Raw genomic sequence first — 22,476 nt, 5'->3', positions numbered from 1 at the left:
GCAAACAATCCAATAAATAAATAAGTAGAGCTTCCACAGAAAGCAAACGCTCATCACACACGCATTATCACTTGTAAGCCAGGCTAAAATTATTCTACATAACCATGAGGTAAACTTCGTGTCTTTGGTATTGGTCCCTCATTTTGTATATCGTCAATTCGTTTTCGTTTTTGGTTTACCTCTTAATGGGTTTTCGTCTTTTTACGTGAAAAGATTTTGAAGCCCTGTTTTCGCACGATACTATCTGGATTCTCTATGGTTGTTGAATTAATTTCTCCTGTCACTAATCTATAAAAACTCTCAAAGTTTATTCTTTGAGACGTCCTATCATTTAGTGAAATTCCCCGAGTTTTGTGAATGTAACGAAGTTCCTCTGAGGAATTTTTAAGCCTCATAGTACAGCTTTTTGGCCCTAATCTCATAAACGTTACAAATTTTCACCCTTCTATTTCATCAGTCAGATCACCCAAATAGTTTCCAAGCTTCAACGGAGGCTCCCTATCTTTTTTACACAAACATAATACTGTCTATATCACAGTAAATTTCATCATTAGGTCCTAGTCACAAGTAAATCATATAAATTAGCCTGGCCCATGAGGTAATAAAACCCGCAAGTATGACGTTGGAAAATTCTAGAGGCACATTCTATTTTCAGGTCTTTATATGTGAGAATGAGATGTTCTTCACCAACTGGAATAACACTACGAACCTTATACCGTGGTGTAGCAAAGTAACTATGGAACTCTGTCCCACTATCAACAATTACACACTGCGTCATATCTGTACATTGTCCCCATTTTCAGTATAAGGAATTGAGGTACAACTTCGCGGATTGTCTAAGTCCAGGCATCGTTCTAATATTATCTTAATTTATCTTATGCCTTCATGAGCATTATAATCGTCAATGTATTTTTGCTTGTCTTCTTCAGTTTTACAGCAGCCAGGGTAGCCTGACGCTTCCTGCTTCATCTGAAGAAAGGTATTTACATAGTCCAGGAATAAATTAGGTGAATTCCAATCTTTAGAACCCACCAGTTCGAATTCCCAAATTACATATATTTTGACGATCTTATAACCGTTTGCGTGAGCACGGCGAAGCTCTGGTGTACAAGAAGTTCCAGTTAATTCGCGTTCAGAATTGCTATGTGTGCAATTATCGTTAGTTTCTTCTTCCATACATAGCCTGTAAAGTCCGAAAAGTAATCAGCCTTGCGCTACGTACGGCAAAACGGGAATAAGAGTTGTTTTGGAGCCAATACCGTACATTTTAGAATCCAACGAATTTTTCCCACATCTGGGAAAACTCTCCCATTATGCACCTTAGATGGTCCCACCGAAAGGGGTTTTCCGGCCATCCTGTGAGGATATAACGATGTAATATCATAATATTTAATCTCTTCATCATCTCCACAATTCACATATCAACGAAAAACTTCTGTTCGTCCACCGTTATAGCAACTCTTAGGAATAAGGAAGTTGGCGGTAGTAGTGCAATGTTCTTTAAGGAACTTTACAACTCTACATCTGTGTGTACTTTATCATCGCAAGAGCACTCCCATATCTGATACAAATTCATTTTTAGAATTCCTTTGAAATATTTTGGGCGGATTTCCGTGTTTTCTTACCTTTTTCCGAATGTGTTGTACGGACCATACGAATTATCTATTATGGCATTACGGTTATTCGGGAAACAGGTTTTACAGGCATGCAAGTAACATCCTATAAATTCAAAGACAGCGTTGATCTCTGTATGGTATCCGTCAACATTATATCTTCCAAAAATTGTTCTCCATTTTGCCCCGCATACAGAATTTTTATACCCATTTGGTGCTCCATATATTTTGACATTTCATTGCTTTCTCGCTTGTTTTTGTTTTATGGTGGAACCCCAAAGGCGGGATAATAGAGATACCTTCTGGAAGATATGATGTTCGATATGTTTGCATGGCTAAACTTGCAATCGTTGACGAAACAAGAAAACATTCTAAGCCACCCGTTTTCTCTTCTATAATATTATTACATTTGATAACACCTTCTCTGAGAATTATCATATCGTTTTCACAGTACTCCAACATATCCTTTTGCAAATTAAATTGCTCTCCCAATCGCACACGTTCTTCGTGCCATGCCTCTAACCGCTGTCTTTTTTCAGTACTTCGCAATTCAGGGTCATAGTATTCTATTTCCGGATAGGGTCCTATATAATTATGATTTTCTACTGTGTTAAACAAATACGGGAAATCTCCCATTCAATTTTCAGAAATTCCTAATGTCTTCGGGAGTCTTGACAACCTGACACCGAGGAAAACATAAAAATCCCTGAAAATGATTTTTTATCAATACAAATACTAAAAATCTTCACCCTGAATTAAGGTTTTCGGAATATGCTGGGACTGAATGAGAAATCTCAAACAGAAAATGCTGTCAAAGCGTGAGGCATTATGTGCAATTACACAAAGCTTATTAAATATGGGTCTATCTAATAATATATGTGAAATGAACTCATCAATGGTTTTAGAAGAAAACAAGCGGTTACCGTTTTCATCATCACATATACTGCATGGCTCATCAATATCTTTGTTTATACATTCATGGCACACGTGTCTAAAGGACAGTAGACAAACTTCATGTTCCCGCTCGCCCGTTCATTTTCCGGTTTGAGCATGGTCTCTACATCATAAACAATATAAAGAAACTTCTTGATATGAGTAGGTTTCAGTTTCTTCACGTAGCATGAGTGACCTTCCTCTACATGTTCACGACGAGTATTGCAAAAGTATTCACCACATCAATGATCCGATTTCCGACTTCCTAAATCAGAAATCCTTACAGTTGGTGCAAACTTTAACATATTCACATAAATTCTTGCTAATTTTATTACCTTTTAAGTGGTTATCAAAACATTTACCCATAGTGAAATATCTGTTGCATGCATTACATTTAATTTTATACATGTTAATGTCTACTTTATGCACGTGCTCGCAAGATAAAAACATTATTTCGCACTTATGTGAGCGATTTGAACCATTAAACCCCATTAAAAATAAAAACAATTTTTATCCTTTCTTCGAAATGAAGTAATTGTTCTAATAAAACGAAAATGTCCACTAGTTCCCCTTTCATCATAATAAATAGAAATGGGTTTTGCTTCGTTCAAATCCGGTTGTTGTACTCCTGGTTCTGGGTAACGCATTCTAAGTTCACGTTTCGTTTCGGAAACTTTTTCATAAATAATTTGATTGTTCGGACTCGAATGATTTTGAAATAGATCAACATCATTAAAATCACATCTATTTTCCCTTTTAGCGCTAACACCTGCACGTCTACAGAGGGCAGTAGCTCTACTTTTTATTTCATGACGTATTGGGTCTCTTAAATGGGATAAATTAGAGCAAGAGTCAGTATGTTTAACTATCCCCCAAGCGATACTTTTAGGTAAACATAGTTTGTCAGTATCGCGTCCCGGAAGATCTAACAAATGTACCAAAAATTCATTCAAGGGTAAATATTTGTTTAGTGTGGAGTTGTTACCTCGATTTCTTCCAGCACCAAACATCGAATCTACTACATGGAAAAGAAATAGGACATTATCACCTAAAAGAAAGTCTTCATTACTATTTAAAACTCTAGTAATGGAAGCTAAAATGAACTTGGCAGAAATATCTTTGCGGCGTCACTATGGAACATACACTTCTTTGTTATCCTTGCTATTCGAGGAATCAATGTACATTCCAACAAAATTATTAGGTCTCGCATTGTTAAGTACATTATTCAACGCGAAGTTCATTAAGTATTCAATATAGACCGCAGGATTTCTGATTTCTTCATTCCCTCTTGGCTATACCGCAATTTCATGTCCCACTAAGTTCAACTTTGTGAAACTTTCTCCTTTCATGTAGAACTTCGAAGTTACCTTTCCCTGTATAATGAACATCTCTGACCGCTACGATCAACCATAGGAACCTAGCCGGATGTGCTAGGTTGTGGAGACCCCATCCCTTAACCCCGTGTATCCAGTGAACATTGTACACTTGATGCTTGTACTTCTTCAGCTGCAGCATCTACAGGATTTTGTCCATTTACACATAGTTCATTCAATAAGGCCTCCATATAATCAGATGTCCCAAATTCATCTCGATTAATTACAACTGCGGAATTTTGAATCATGCGTACCATCTGCTTCAGAATCTAAATGTTTATTAATAATCTCAAATTGAAATCTTCTTGAAGTATATTTTCCAAGGTTACATTTTCTTGATGGACCGAGGTCACGGAATTCTCAACAACAGATGGAACCGCATTATTATATTTCACCAAAAACGCGATCCATAATTGCAAAATTCGGCTACCTCTGCTGGATTCATCCTATCAACCTGCCCTTGATTAAAATAATTAAAATGATAGAAATTTATCATGTGCACACTGGAATATAACTCAATGACGGAAAAATTCGTGTGTGGTCAAGTCCACAATATCGGCGCTTGACATTGCATACTGTAAAACTATTACTTGATTCTCTTGGTAGAAATGAAAAAGAGCAGATAGCAAGGTATCATATCTTTCACTTCCGCGTAGTCCCTGGCGTTGTTTATCCATGATTCTCCACCAGGTCTCCAACACTCCTTCCTTCGTGTTGAGCCCCTCAATCACTGCCGCCAAGTAAATTTCATCAACTTCATTGAAGACTCTATTGTATCTATTGAAGCTTTCCTGGCGACGTATTGTGAACAGGTCTTCTGGAGTTAGCAGCCAGGTAAATACTGTTATAACAGTATATAACAGTATTTACCTGGCTGCTAGCCCGAGAAGACCTGTTCATTGAAGTCATTCACGAGCGAATCTCCAAGAAATTCCATCTGTAAATATAAAAAATAAGTATTTTACATAAAAAGAAATAAATAAATACAATGTTATTGTTTTATCAAATGGTTCAAGTACATTGGTTGTGGATTTGATTTCTAATGAAAGCTCGTGTATTTTCGTCCAAGAGATTTGACACGTCGGTGCAAAGAAAAGTGTTAAAATAAATCTAACCAAGCTAATCAATAATACAAAAAATAATACAATGTTACAAAATTATCGAAGAAACGTTGTTAATATTAGGTAGGTGTAACCGAAATGTTCCAAAGGTAAAAAATGAAAAGTAGAATGCCAGATTAATCAATGGCCCTCTAAATAAAGCTATCCTACAAAAAGTGATTGAGATATCAAAAATGTTATAATCGTTAGGAGACATTAAAAGAATACAGAGGGGCGAGAGAGTTTAATACCGCAAATCATGGATAGTTTAAATCTTCGTTTGAGGGCGAGTATTGAAGTCCGCACCCATGCATAGGTTAACATTGAAATGAACATTACAACACAATATATGTTTAACATTGATAGGGAAAATTGCTTACTTTTTCGTAATTATATTTATTCAGCTCTGCAAGAACTTCGTTGTCGCTTAACCAAACACTCGTAGAGTGTGATCCATCAAATAATTCGAATACAAAAAATTATTTCTTTGAAAACAAATTATAAAACATTAAAAAATTTCATGAATTCAAATAGTAAATGAACAAATATGTATAATATAAATATACTTACGATTTTCTTCTAATTTAATCAGATACGGCTCCTGAAAATCTGAGAAAAATCTTCATCCCTTTTTTCAAGAATTTAAAGCTGTCCTTTTCCTAACGGTCTTCTTAAAATGTTTAAGCCCAACTGTAAGAATACAAAAATTATTCTTAAGAATTTTATGTAAATACTTTAATTTTTAATATAAATAAGTCTAACTTTGATATCTTATCGTTTGAATCTGCACAATCAGTAAAATTACGTCTTGCAGGTATCATCACCAGCAAACATATGATAACATTTTTCATCCATGCGTTATATATACACTAAACTGATCAAAGGAGCAAAAAGTTTCAAGATAGGTTTCAACATGTGCAACAACAGAAACAAAAGAAATTCTTACAATTACTAAACAAGAATTTTTAAGTCAGTGGAATAAGTGGTCAAAAGTATACCGCACACAAATAACATTCCTCTTGACGTCAAAAGAAAAAGGAAATAAAAGCAATACCACCAACAGTTTAAAAAGTGTATGGGAAGGAAATACGCAGTACATGCAATATACCTGTTAGGGTTAACGAAAAAATTTGAAAAGAATCTTAAGGCAAAGGGGGGAAATGAAAAAAGAAAAAAAGACATGCATCTGGAGCTCAGTAATAAGAATATTAAAATAATATACTGCAAATCAACATAGGAACTGCAGAAAACTTAAAAAACAAAAAGTGAAAAAGAAAAATGAAGACATGCATCTGCACCTCAATAATAAGAATATTAAAAAAGTATACTGAAAATCAATATAGGAACTCCAGAAAACTCGGAGAAAACTAAAAACAGAAAAAAACATTCTATCTGGACACCAATATTACGTATACTAAAAGAGTATACTGAAAATTATAATAGCATGTCCAGAAAACTCGAAAAACTAAAAACAAAAAATCTTCCACGAACATGTCTATCTGGGCATCAACAACACGAATATTGAGTATACTGAATATCATAATAGCATGTCCAGAAAACTCGAAAAATTAAAAACAGAAAAAATCCTCCAGGAACATGTCTATCTGGACATCAATATTAGGTATACTAAAAGAGTATACTGAAAATCATAATAGCATGTCCAGAAAACTCGAAAAACTAAAAACAAAAAAATCCTCCATGATTGTGTCTATCTGGACATCAATAATACGAATATTAAAAGAGTATACTGAAAATCAACATAAGAACTCCAGAAAACTCGAAAACCTAAAAATAAAAATACCGTCCATGAACATATCTATCTGGACATCAGTATTACGTATACTAAAATAATATACTGAAAATCAACATAGAGACTCCAGAAAACTCGAAAAACTAAAAACAAAAAACGTCAAATTTTTCTTCTCTCTAATGTATGGCCTTACCAAATGTGTACCGTCAAATACTATGCACGACGGTATACATATCTTGTCCGACAAAATTTTCACGTTTGCTAAGTCTTATCCAGTAACTATACCGTTCACCGCGCATATATTGCATTTACATCGCATATATTAAATGCTAGCCATCATATATGCTGTGCTTTGCATAGCAATACATTTTATAGGAAAAGTCAACCATGTTTTTTTAATTTTTCAACTTTAATAAGCCTGACCCGTGTTGGGTGCAACTTTAAGACTGTACGTTCAGCCAACATTAATACCCATGTGGGAGATGGATGAAGCAAATAATCAAAGGCAACCGATATTAGTATCAAATCCCTAACAGCACAATTATATAGCAGGGATATACCTATCATCTTTCCTTAGGTACATGAGAATGTGATGTCATTTTTGCCCATTTTAAAACAGTAATGTATGTGAGATATTAAGGGTTGGAGTATATTTTTGCATTCATAGTACTATATAAAGTGTACTGCAAGCAAGATATTAGCCGTCTCTTTTATTCGTCTATATGTACTACCCACCCTTTTACACGCCTATATACAGTAATGTATAATATATTATTGCTTGGCGTTCATGCTAAAACAGTATTATTATATGCTATATACAAGCCTTACCGTTGATATTATATGAATTATGCGCAAAAGTTGGCAATATCTACCATAGTCAGCGCCATTTTTGCTTTCAGTTAGCGCCATTTTTTCTACTTGACGCACCACTACCGCCATTAGTTTGCCTTAGCGCCACATCCGTGCGCCATCTCTACTCCCCCCGCGTTATTAGTCCCGGATGCCCGGTTGCCGGCTACGCTTTTTTCGCTCCGTCCAGTTCGCGGCTTTTCCATTTGCGTCGGCGCGGCAAAATGGCGGACAAAACGGCTTCACATTAACATTCCGCGCCATATTTAATTTTCGTACATTGATATTCGAATGTTTCCTGAAAGTGAGCGTGTTCTTTCATTTAAAACAGTGTGTCTAACATTATGTACGTTGTCCTAAAGTGCTGTCGTAAGAAGCAATGGTAATCCAAGAAATACACACTATTTCATACGTACTATATTTAACTCTACATGCTTTCTCATGTCATTACCATTATACTTCTATATTATTCATAAACAATAACACACACACACATACAGACACACACACATTCGTCCGCGTACATACATGTAAAATAACCATCCACACAAATATACAGACAAAATACACATCACGTACATACAGAAATGCATACATACATACACAGGGGACCACAGTAAATTTTTGGTAAGGCATTCACCTCTGGTGCTTAGTGTCCCGGGTTCGATCCCCAATCCACCCATGTCAACTTTGTTGTAAGCAAACATCATGTACATGAGTCTCTCGAAACGCCCGTTTCCATTCAGTTTCTTCATTTTCACTCATCGTAAGTACTGACATAAAATTGCGTAACAGGCATAAGTGTTCATTACGAAAAGACTTCATTTACAATTACATACACAGCTACAGACATAAATCCTGTCATATACATATATACAGACAACCCATATACAGAGGTGAACGCTTATATATCATCAAACTTCATACAGAATAAGTTCTCTAAATCCTCCGTTATTTTCACTCTACCATTCTTTAGTCAATTAGTTGAATTATTTCGTCTCTCTAAACTTATCATTTCTAACGTGAAACGAGAAAAATCTGACAGAATTCATTTTACATCTAGTAAGCTATAAGTATGTCAATTCCACCCCACAAAAATGTCTTTCTACTCCACTACAAGATTTCCACTAGTTTCTTTCTAGTAGTAAACAAACACCAATGTGCATTTAATGGGTATGTTGGCCTAGCTGTTTTATCCAAGAAACAGAAATACCTTCTATGCGATTCTGTTTCCCCTTGTTTCTAAGATCGAAAAATGTTTATAAACCGCATATATTTTAGAATATCATTCGGCTCCAAAAAGGCAACAATGAGACATATTTAAAAAATTGCGGGCACACTGCATCATAACAAATAAATCTTCAATAATATAGTTCGGACATCGATTCCCGCAACAAACAATAAATGTGTCTTCTACAAAATAACTCTAATTCTCAATTGTGAAAATGTAAATTTTCTCCCTTCTATCATATCAACCAATCACTATATTTACTCGCACTCCACCGCTGTTAAAAATCCAACTCAAGTCAAGTTTAATATTCCTATAAACATTAAAGCTAAATCAAACGCGGACCAACTCATTATCGTTAAATCCAAACTATATTAGCTCGCACCTGAAATCCAACCCCGCTCTCCAACGCAATCAAATTCCATTCGCGCTAATACAAAAAACAAATGTGCGTTAAGGGGAAATGCCTCCCTCCCAATGTTCACAATTCATATCAATAAAAATAAAAAATTCTTACCTTTTAATGATGAATTAATCGTAGAAGTAATCAGTTTATCAACACTACTCAAATCAAATAAAATTATCCACAGAACAATCACCAACTCCGCAATACACACCTAATCAAATAATAAATTGGTTATATGCTTTGATCAAGTTTTTAAACACGTAGGTTCCCACACCTTTCTAATCACTTCTCTTTTCAACTTAACCACAATTGGTGGGTCTTCCCACCTCTAAAAGAAATCACTTCTCACGGAAAAGTAATCACAGAGTCAATCTTTTTTCTTTTAAAATACATTTCAGATAACAAGACACATGGTCTCCCCCTTTTTAAAAGCAGAAAAAGGATTCTCTTTCCTAAAAAGTAGAAAAATATGTCAATCAATCTTACCCACTTTCGCAAATCATAGACAGCTGGCTCAATCCCTCTTAAACAAGGTGTATTCTGTACACTGTACATTTTTCTCCTCATGGTTTTTAACAGAGACATATATATGTATACAAAAATCGATGCTGCTTCAAAATAGTTGGATTCTCATTCTTAGGCTCAAGACCACACAGAATAATTCATTTTCAGCTAGCACTTATATATATATATATATATATATATATATTCTCTAAATCGTCCCCCAATTCATACACACACATATACTACAAAACATCGTGAAATATCGACATAATTGGGTTATCATTGTTAGACCAAGACCACACAGAATGCCCATTTAGTAAACTTTACACATCTGCTACCATACACATACTGTAGAAAGCTCTCATTCTCTCTCTCTCTCTATCCCAAACCCCTGTTTTTTCTCATATTCTCATAAATAGCAAAAGTGACAATCATATTATTCTCCTATATGCTACATGTCATTGTCAACATCATTTCTCCCCATAGTATTCACACAGGGTATTTACTATCGTCCCCCTCCATCTACACCTGGGCAAAAGCCAATCACGAGTCGTATACAAGCAACTGCAAGTCAATACGCCAATGATACGAGCCGAGTCAATATTTGCCAATAAATCTACTGTGCTTGCTTTTGTTATATTGTACAAAAAACACATGTGTTTAAATTTGACTTGATTTTTCTCCATTTTTAAAAATGTGAGTTAGATCACTGTTGCGCTAACCCCCTCAATTGTATTCTAGGTTGCTCATTTTCACAAAAAACACTAAGCGCCATTCTATGTTACAAAGTTAAGTGATTCCAATATTATTAATTATAGTTCAGGAGAATCTTCATATTTCTCGATTCGTAACCCGATGTCATTCCCTAGTTTATTCGCAACCCTGTTCGTAACCCGATATCATTCGCAACCCTAATATCATATACAGCAAAGTTGCAAACATGCCTGAAAAGTGTTTACTTTTAAAACTTACAGTTACAGGTTAATAATATAGTTTTGATCTATTTGCATGCAGTTATCGACTTTTCTGCCTTATTAATTTTACAATTTACATTTTAGTACATATAACTGTATAAGACCCCTTCGCAAAAGAAGTGTCTTTGAACTAACTGTATGTACTGATTCATCATATAGCAGAACTTGAGTCTCCAGGTTGAAATACAATTTCTTTCAATGTTTCATCCTAATACTCTTTACTGCGTCCTTTCGATATTTTACTTTTATCTAGCTGATGAATTTCTTGAAGCGTTAGCTTCAATTGTTTTATATGATCTTCTTGTTATACCTAGGTTTGGTTGGTTTCTTTTGTAGGATACCCGAAATATTTGCCATCTTTCCAAGCAGCAACTCATGGAGCTGAAATCCTGTGCTCGTATAAGGTGTAGTATTGTACACAGAAAGAGCATAATGAATATAAGTATCCCAGTGTTTTTGATTTTCAGATACGTAGTGTGAGGTGTTGTTTCAAAGAACAGTGAAAACGTTCTAAGGATCCGTTACTTTGAGGATGGTAACTACAAGTATTCATTTTTTCAATTCGTAACAACTTACAGACTCCTTTCATAACGTTCGACATAAAATTACTACCTTGGTCATTAAGAATGTATTGATGTATTCCATACAGTAATATTACGTGTTCTACGAAAATTCTAGCTACAGTGGCTGCATCCTGCTGAGTAATTGGTACTATTATTGTATATTAGGTTAATATAATATCAATATTACAAAATTTGTATTTCTTTTGCAAAAAAACGCTTTTAGGTAACTTTTTCTAAAGGTAACAGATACCTGTTTCTTTTGTCTATTTCAGTCATAGGACCTATTACATCTAAACTGACTTTTTCAAGTCGTAGGAGTTGTGGTAATTTCTAATGGAATTTTTGAATTGGAACAAATCTTGTTTTTCTGACATTTATCGCAAACCAAATATATTGTTCTATTTCCTCTCATTTTTGGCCAACTTGCTAAGTTTATATTAAACTTTAAAGAGTTTTTAATTTTCTCATGTGATACATACGTCTTGGTGTCCTCCAACATGGATTTCCTGAAATATTTTCAGTATTTGCCGTTTCTTATTCTCACCTAAAAGAGCTATTTCTTATTCAAAATCTGGTTTACTTTCTATTGAATACAATCTACTCAACGCGTCTGCGTTCGTGTTCTTTCGTGTTTGTCTGCTTCAGGTTCAGTGAAGTTTCAACATTCAACAGACTATTAACGAAGAAATTAGGGGAACCAATTTGTTTCTTAACCAATGACAATGGTCACACTCAGGCCTGTAACTGGAAGTGCCCTTTCGGAGGAGTATTCCGAACGACATGCTTACCATTGTATATTGAATAGTAATCGGTAAGCATAAATTCCCATTAGCCTAGGATTACCACATCAATATTATTGAATGTCAGACATTCTTTCAGTAAAAGCATGACTTTTCAGGTTTTCTTTTGTCATTAATTGTTGAAATCTTTTTTAACTTTCTCAAAGCCGTCTCGTTTTAAACGGGAAAATCCATCCAGTCTTTGTGCAGGCTCTTTCTGGTCCTAAAATAGGACGACGCCAAATATCAGGTTAGATTTAATACATTAAGGTCTTATATCAGATTGACTTGAGTATGCTATTCACGTCACTTTCTTTTCTCTGTTCAGTTGTTTCGTCTTGGAAATAAAAGTGAACACACTTTCCATTTTCACTAAGAGTAAGATGTCCTACTGACCGCAGTATTATGGACTTTTCAAGACAGAGTGTATCACATACACACACATAGTATATATAACAATATTGGATGTTGACATTTATAATAAATTCCGTCATTTCATTCAAACACTGTAATATCTGCTATAACTTTGGTTAAACAAACAAAATTCTCTCCTTAGAGAAAGATTAACGCATACTACCAATACACGTGATTCCTGGTTCAATCTTTCGTGGAGAACACAGCCTTGGACAGCAATACATCAGGTCACATTAATAGCGGAAGCTGGCCTAAAATGACATACCACTTATTAACGCGAATAAATCAATAACCGAAAGTGCTAAGAAAATTATTTTTTGTTCTAAGTACCAGTACATCATAACGTAACTAATCGAATTATATTTTGCTTTGGAAGTTAATAATCTCGCTGTAATTAATATTTTTTCTTTTTTTGGCTCAATGTCATTTTAGGCTTATACTTGGATAAAATGACATACAGATATGCCATTTTGCCCTAAACGCGCTATAAATGTTACAAAATTAATCCAGTGTGATAAAAATATTTTTAATACATAGTTCATTCGGTTCCGTACTATTTCGTCCCAATAGCGTTTCATCCGAAGACAAAATCCGTAGCATTTCGTCAGACTGTAGTAGCGTTTCGCCCCAATGCAAATCCATGGCAGTTCGTCTGAAGCTACCGTTATGTTTATTGATTAGTGAACAGACTAATGAGTAGTTTCGTCCAGTAACCCACACAGATGATGACTCTCACGTCGATCAACCGATAATTCTGAAACTTAATCTCGGTGGCAGCACAGCCGGATAGGGCTACTAGGCACTTCGAACAGCTGCTAACGAGCGTTCTCCAATGGAAGTACGGGACTCAGGATGTGTGCTGCCTTACATTTTTTAACCCAACAAAAATGTAGGAAGGATGACTATATATCCACAGTATCACAGAAGACCACGAAAAACTGACTGAATTTTTCATTACTTTTTTGACCAGTGGTTTGAAAATCCACAAATATATTTCCATAGATGACAGAATTGTAAGAGCAACTGAGTCACTGGAAAAGTCAGGAGACATCGGGAGCTTTTTGAAAAGTGTCTCTTACATAATCCTTATAGATTAAAAAGAAAGGAAAGCCATTAGGACTGACATATGAAAATATTGGACGAAGCTATTGATAGTGAAGAATATACGAATATCATTCAATCAGTAAAAAAAGCGCTGGCTGCAATTATATTTTTGGGACTAGACCTTAAGTTTTAATCCCGAGTGCGGTAATTTCGTGGATTTTTTAGTTTATGAAAATTTTACAAAATAATCCATGAATTAACCGCGCGGGTCCATGAAATTCGTGGGTTACTTACTACCCCTTTCGTATATGTTGAGTGCCAAGCTTATACAGCTGTCAAAGAGGTGCCAATAAAAGAGGAAAAAATGAAATAAAATCCTTGAATTTTACGTCCTACCATTATGCCGGTTACGCTAAAGGAGACTGTGATGAGAAATGAATGAAATGGTGGAATGAAGAAAGTGGAAAGAAACGGAAGAACCCCTAGAAAACCCACGAACATGGTGTTTGTCCAGCACAAAGTCCACATGGCGCGAGCTGGGATCGAACCATGGACCTCAAACACCAGAGGTGAACGCTCTACCACTGAGCCACGGAGCCCCCACCCAATAAAAGAGGGCACAGAGTCCAGCCTGTGAAAACATTGAAGCTTATCGCACTGTAAACTTAATAAATGTGTGTGTGTGTGTGTGTGTGTGTGGTGTTTGTGAATGTACTGGACGAAACGCTACTCGAAACCTAAGTTTCGTGTTCGTGGAATTGGGAGAAAATGCTGCTTGGGACGAAACGATACGACACGTGGTGGGATTGGGACGAAACGCCACGACACGGTGTCGTACCTTGGCACCTTTACCTACCTTTTGGGTGTATAACCTTTTTCTTTCATTTTGTTTTTCTTTCTAATTTTCTTTTTTCACTGATAAGTGGTTTTTACATGACATGTAAATGAGTCCACTAGTGTGAATAACTTCCATGACAGAGACATTGGAGAACGTAATAATCTTCTTAAAAGATAAAGGAAAGGTCGCATCATAGAGCAACAACCGGATTGTGGAGAAACTACATTAGATGTATGTATAATTAGGATTATTGACCGATGCATCCAAAAACCTTGTGAAGGACTCAAAGATAAAAAGTGCAATGCTCTTAAATCTTTGTTAATGTTAATACAAACAGATGGCAATGGCATGTATCAAAATCATGTGATGACGAACACTTGACTCTCACATGAGGCTTACGTCAATAATATTCAAACTGGAGAGTATAAAACCTAACGGAGGGCCCACTTTCATCACCCCTTCTCTCTACACTGAATCTCGGCTCGTCAACTTCGTAAATTTCACTTCATTAGAAGAGGTCCGGTATGCCACCTGCGGTTGTGTCTAGTTGGACTTATACTGTCAAACGTTTTATCATTCACGTATTCCTCTTAGTGAGAGTCTGCGTTCAATCAGTCTGTGTACTTTCTTGTAAATCTTTATTTCTCTGAAATGTATATCTTCTTCAACTAATAAATCCCGACTAAAGCACGTTCTTATCTACGTTTCATTTCTCAGGAACACTGAGGTACTCTACCTGAGAGTCGAATTAGCGATCGACAGCCGATGCCAGAAGAAGAGGCGCCGCCCAAACCGCTCGGGGCGCTACAGTACAAACTCATTTTTGATGTTCAACAGTGTGATAGTTCCAGTGCTCCAGAGTTCAAGAGGAAGCAGTAGTGGCAGACCGCATAATCTGACACAACCATCCCTAAGCAAAAAACACTACATTCTTGGAAGGAGGCAGCTCCCTGGACTGGTATACATCGAAAAGGGAGATTTCTCTGAAGCTAACTCGTGTGTGATTCCGCAATTGGAGAAGGTTCCACTCCTGTACGAACCAAGCTTTACTTTCATTTGGCAAAACCACACCGGAAAAATTCTACTGGCCTGAAGAGACAACATATCTGGATTCCCGCCTTAGAGGACACAGTGTCATCCAAGAGGACCACATCATCCTGTGAAATTGGCAACCAGCAGTCCATCTCCAAGGAATCTTTGCATAAAGAATAATTGTAGCTTGTTAAAATTTTGTTGTTTCTCAATCAATTCATTATTTTGAAGTGTAATATAACATTCCTTAATTAAATTTATTAATTTTTCATTGTAACCAAGTAAATTTTGCTTACAGGTTTCCACAGAATTTTAATTTAAGTCCAACAAATTTTTAAAAAACGGCTGAAGCTAGGGACAATGACACTGAACCTGAAACTACTCCAACTTATTGCTTCATTAGTGAAGCTCTAAAATTAATATCAGAACCATTTACGGGAGATAAACGTAAGCTTAGAGAATTTATAGACAATGTTGACACCGCTTTTCAAGTCGTAGACCCCCAGCAGCATAACATATTATTAAAGTTTGTTACGGCTAAAATTTCAGTTGACGCAAAGTCAAAGCTGCTTGTTCGAACCTCCACCGAAACGTGGGAGCAAGTAAAAGGTATCCTTGAGATACCACAAAACGTACTCTAGACTATTATGCATGCGTTCTGTTTAACGCCCGTCAAGGGAAACAAGAGAATATAGTCTCTTGGGGTTCCAGAATCGACTCCCTTCAGTCCGATGTGAAGGAAGCCGCTTATCGCATATGTACCGATGAGGAACTTTGCGGCGCCATGCTATTGATTGAACACCTTTCGAAGGCTAGTTTTATTCAAGGACTAGCCCACGAAAGAATTCAAACAATTGTCAGGAGTAAGGAACCGAGTAATTTTTTAAAAGCAGTAGAAATGGCATTGGAAGAAGTAATATTCTCCCAGAGAGAGAAAGTGCAAACGAAAGTAGATAGAGGACGGCCACCTCCTAATGATGTAGTTTGCAATTTTTCTAAAAGGGAGTTCATGTGGCCTCAGCCTGTTTTAAAAAGAACAGGAAAATTCCTCAAGTAAAATATATTCAAAAGATAAATCCAGTGGATTTAAGGAAGACCCCGAGGGGCAGTCGTCCCGTGCAGCACGCCATTGATGAAAGAAAATATCATGGTAGTGTCGGTAATTCGGGGAATGTGTGTAGTCGTCCCGTGCAACACGCCACTGATGGAAGAAGATATCTTGGAAGAATTGGCAATTCGAGAAACGCGTAAATGCGAACCAAGAGAACCCTATAGCAATAATAGCCCATTAATCTTAAATAACAGGGTCAATATATACATAAAGGAACTAGGACAAATAATTATTTTGGCTGATACAGGGTCTCAATTATCTCTTATTCGATTAAGCGAGTTGACACCTGACCTCCAGTCTTTAGTTGATAAACATTCTGTTACAAGAATACAAGGAATAGATTCCACTCCTTTGCTTACAAACGGAAGAATTAATTTAACCTTGAAATTAGGCCAGAAAGAGATAACACACGAATTTCACTGCGTCAGATAATGTAAATTTAACTTCAGACATTCAAGGAATCATTGGGTCAGATTTCTTTACGAAGCAAAAATGTATTTTAGATTGTAGTCAAAACGTGACTTTGCTACATATTCCTGCGAGGTGCGAACAAATAGCAGAGGTCCCTAGAATAACAGAAAGTATAGGAATTCTAAACCGAAAAATTTTGAAACAAAATGTTATTTTGGGTGATGCAATAACTAAAGGAGAAAACAATAAATGCATTGGCATTATTTTAAACGCTAACGAATATCACGTTACAATAGAGTTATCCCCAATAACTTTGGAACCGCTACCTTGTTCAATTGACATAACTAAAGTATTGTCAATTCAGGCATCTAATCATTCAATAAATCCTGTAGCAAATTTTGATAGAATTAAGGAACCAACTAAACACTTAAGGTTAGAACACTTAACTCCAGACGAAAAATCCAGCATATTAGAAATCTGCGAGGAATTTAACGATGTTTTCTTTCTCCCAGGAGATAAAATCAAGTGCACTCAAGCGGTTGAACATAAAATTCATTTTCTCCCCCAACATGAACATACAGTAATAAATCGCCAAAATTACCGTTTACCTGAAGTATATAGGGATGAAATAAAAAGGCAAGTAGATCAAATGCTAACAGATAAAATAATCCGTCCTTCGGCATCGCCATTCAATTCTCTCCTAGTAGTAGTGCCGAAAAAGCTAGATAGCACCGGGAAACAGAAATATCGAATTTGTTTGGATCTTTCTAGAGTTAACTCTCTAGGAAAAGCCAAAATCTTTACTGCCCTCGATCTTTACTCTGGATATCACGCGGTAAAATTATGTGAGGAGGGTCGTCATAAAACAGCATTCACGGCAAATGATCAACATTGTGAATACATTCGTATGCCCTTTGGTTTAAAGGGGGCTCCTGCAACCTTTGCTCGATTAATGCAAGTAGTTTTAAGTGGAATAATTGGAATAAAATGCTTAGCTTATCTTGACGATGTGATTATTTACGCACCCACTTTAAAGTCCCATAACGAGAAATTAATTGAAGTTCTAAAAAGATTACGTGAGCATAACCTCCAATTGCAACCGGCAAAGTGCGAGTTTTTACGAAAAGAAGTGATTTACCTTGGACATATTATCTCAGAAACTGGAGTACGCCCAGATCCACGATTAGTTGAAAAAATACTCCACTAACCCGTACCGAAGACTGTCAAAAACGGGCGAACTTTTCTCGGACATGCTAATTATTATAGACGCTTTGTAGAACACTTTAGTGAAATTGCCAAACCTTTGAGTAATCTTTTAAAGAAAAAACTCCCTTTTATTGGACAGATAGAGAACAGCAAGCCTTTGATACCTTGAAAGCGAAACTTATAGAGTATCCTGTACTGCGTTATCCAGATTTTTCCAAACCATTCATTTTAAGTACAGATGCATCTCAAGACAGCATTGGAGCCATATTATCACAAGGAGAATTAGGACAGGATTGGCTAATAGCCTATGCGTCACGCACATTGTCCAAATCTGAATTAAATTATTCCGCAATTGAGAAGGAACTGTTAGCAACAGTTTGGGGATATAGCACTTTCAGACCCTAGCTGTATGGACGTCACTTTACCATTGTGACTGACCACCGCTCACTTTGTTATATTTTCAGCGTAAAAGATCCTAGTTCGCGTCTTATGCGCTGGCGTTTGAAATTATACGAATTTGACTTTGAGGTGAAATATAGACCAGGAAAGACCCATCAAAATGCTGACGCCCTCAGTAGAATACAAGTTATAGAAGAAACTAGTGAGGTATTAACGGAAGAAAAGAAAAAACAGATTCTGAAAGAGTTTCACGCTAGCCAGATAGCCAAACACCCTGGAATGAAAGCAACATATGAAAAGATAAAAGAACATCTCAGTCTTAATCATATTCATCTTAACGTACGGCCTAATATAAAATTAGAGGTAGAAAACTACGTGAAAAGGTGCAATAGCTGCCAAAGAAACAAAAACCCCGCAAAAACAAAAATGCCTCTTGTAATTACTGATACTCCTGAAGCAGTATTTGCCAAATGTTCAATGGACATTGTTGGCCCTTTAAGCCCCAGTTTGCAAGGAAATCGCTTTATATTAACCTTTTTAGACTTACTGTCCCGTTACTTAATTGCCATACCTTTGCCAAAACAAGATGCAGACACAATCGCTCGCGCTTTTGTGGAACTAATTTTAAAATTTGGATGTCCTTCAGATTTAATCACTGATCAAGGATCTAATTTCCTTAGTCAAATGTTTCGATGAGTATGTAGGTTACTCAGAATAGAAAAATTACATACCACTAGCTACCACCCGGAAGCAAATCCGGTTGAACGTCAACATGCCACGATGATCCAAATGCTCAGAAATTTCGTTTCAGAGCAGCAAACGGACTGGGACGAGTGGATTCCTTTTGTACTATTTGCTATAAACACAACAAAACACGCGAGCACAGGATCCACTAGTTTTTAATTACTTTTCGGACATCCCCGAATATACCAGGTGTCTTCCAAAGAGCTCCTAGTGAAGTCAACTTTGGTCTAGATGACTATGTTAAAGAACTTAAACAAAAACTGCAAGCATCCTATGCTATTGACAAAAGAAACCTTGAAAATTCAGTTCAAAAATAAAAAAAAATATGATAAATCTTTAAATATTCAGACATTTAGAGTAAATGACCTTGTGTTATTATTTGACGAAACAGTCCGAAGGTGGCGATCAAAAAAATTAATGGCCCAGTGGGTGGAACCACAAACTGATCAAAGTGGAAGGTGTCAACTGTACATTACAGATTCAAAAGAATAAAACATTAAAAGTGCATGCCAATCGTTTGAAGCATTATTATTAAGGAGAAGTACTTCCAAGCTTCTGATGCATCCAAGCTTACAGTAATACTTTTTCTTCTCTCTCTCTTCTCCCACAGATATTGACTTTGGTTCTGTTATCATTAATTATGAGCACAGTCCGTGCATCATACATAAGACTAGATTGGAAAGATTCCAAGACAGCCCAGGGTTATACTATGAGTTCAAAGGATATACAAAATTATATAATACTGAATGGAGGCTCGTCACATGTTAATCTTACTAGGCTAGATGAAAACTTTGCTATTATATCTCGTTATGTACTAGCAATCAGAAATATTTGTAATGATAAGCTTATTCAGTCAAGTAAAACAAATTGTAATACTACATTTTACAATGGTGTGACCTTAAAGATGAAGTCCATCCAAGGTAGGCGTTTATTAATCAACCAAGTAACTGAAAACCGCCAAGATAGAGTAAAACGAAGTCTCTTTGACTTTGTGGGTACAATTAGCAAAAGATTATTGGATGCTAGCGATGCGGCATGGTATACTCAGCAAATAAATAAATTAGAGCAAGAACAAAGTGATTTTCTCAAACTAAGTAAAGAACAAATGATGGCCGTGAAAAGTACCTTATTAACATTAAATGGAACAATTTCTACCATACAAGAGAATGAAAATAATTTAAAAGAAAGTTTAGATAAACTGACTATCGAAATTAATAAAAGAACAAAACAAATTTCTCAAAACTTTCTTACTTTAGAAATGAGTCTCACCTTAAATGAGCACATCCAAAAGATTGACAGTCTTTTAAAAGATCTGCGACAAGACTTCGAACTAATATTGCAAGCGATTATAAATGCTCAAAAGGGAATTCTTCAACCCCATATAATTACTCCTGCTGAGATATTTCGCCAATTTAAGTCGAGAGCCACTAGTTTACCCACTGGACTAAGTTTACGTTTTCCAACTAATTTGGCATACGGATACTTACTCCTTAAGGTCATGTCTTTAGATGTTTTCATTCATGATAATATATTGGGTTATGCAATTAGTTTACCTTTAACTGAACACATTGCAATTCGATATGTATCACATCATTCCTTTGCCTATTAGAATACAAAATACTACTAATAAATATATTTATGTACAACCTACTAAGGAATATCTGTTACTTGATAACACCCAGCAGTACTATGCTAAGTTAAGTGAAGTTAAAATCTCTAAATGTAAAATGTTGCAAACCAACCAATATATATGTAAACAAAGTTTTTCAATTATGTCAACTAATTTACATGAAGAATGTGAAGTAAAATTATTACAATATACTAGAGAATTACCTGAAAATTGTAACCGAAGAATTGTTCACCCCGAACAAACATTGTGGACACAGTTAGATAAAAACGAATGGTTGTTTATTAGTCCCGATAAAGAGAAAATAACAATCTGTGTCAAAATCAAGAACCTTATGATCTTATTATTACTAATTTAGGTAAGCTAATATTAGAACCAAATTGTAAAGGTTATGGAAAACAAATAATGATTCAGGCACATAGTATTTATGAATCGAATATTACGTCTAAGGATTTAATACCAAAATTGAATTTTAGCTATGATTGTTGTGATGTACATGGACAAACAATAAGTTTGGACGAGAGACAATTAAATGTACCAATTAAGCATGTAATTAACAATTTTAATGATCTAAGATACGCTTCTCATAAGATTGATGATATTCAGCAGGCTATAACTGAACAGGAATGGAAACTTGCGTATTCCTCTAAAATGTCTAAGATATCTATCTTTGCTTACATTGTGTCTATTATAGTGCTTATTATTATGGTATTGTGTTGTAGATATTGTAAATGTTACAACTTGTATACTAGATGGGCTAAAGATAGTTGTTGCAGGCCATTGTGTTGTTTCAAGCCAACCATAATAAATAAAATTCAAAATGACCCACATGGGGCAACTGTAACCCCAATTGCGTTCTCTGACCTTAATAAAAGTGAGTCAGAATTGTTAGAGTTAAGGGAAGTTGAGGATGCATCACGCAATGTTTCCCAGACGAGCCCTCCAATGGGAACTATGTCTAGGTTGTCCAGCAGAAAGACACTACCTAGAACAAAGAGTCGCTGATTCCCTTTCAGTTCAGCCATTTCTCAAGTAGTCTCAATACTTTTATGGTATAAAATAAAGATGTGCATCTATGTATCTAATTATGTAACAAAAAAGGGTTTATGTATATGGCACATAAACAAAAAAGCGTTAATGTAACACTTTTTTGTTATCTTAAGGGGGGAAGTATCGTACCTTGGCACCTTTACCTACCTTTTGGTGTATCATCTTTTTCTTTTATATTGTTTTTCTTTGTCAATTGTCTTTTTTCACTGATAAGTGATTTGTACATGACATGTAAATGAGTCCACTAGTGTGAATAACTTCCATGACAGAGACATTGGAGAACGTAATAATCTTCTTAAAAGATAAAGGAAAGGTCGCATCATAGAGCAACAACCGTATTATGGAGAAACTACATTAGATGTATGTATAATTAGGATTATTGACCGATGCATCCAAAAACCTTGTGAAGGACTCAAAGATAAAAAGTGTAATGCTCCTAAATCTCTTTGTTAATGTTAATACAAACAGATGGCAATGGCATGTATCAAAATCATGTGATGTACGAACACTTGACTCTTATATGAGGCT

This window comes from Thermobia domestica, chromosome 12 (assembly GCF_964235325.1).
Source record: "Thermobia domestica chromosome 12, izTheDome1.hap1.1, whole genome shotgun sequence".
NCBI lineage: Eukaryota > Metazoa > Arthropoda > Insecta > Zygentoma > Lepismatidae > Thermobia > Thermobia domestica.
Note: the sequence above shows the minus strand (reverse complement) of the source record.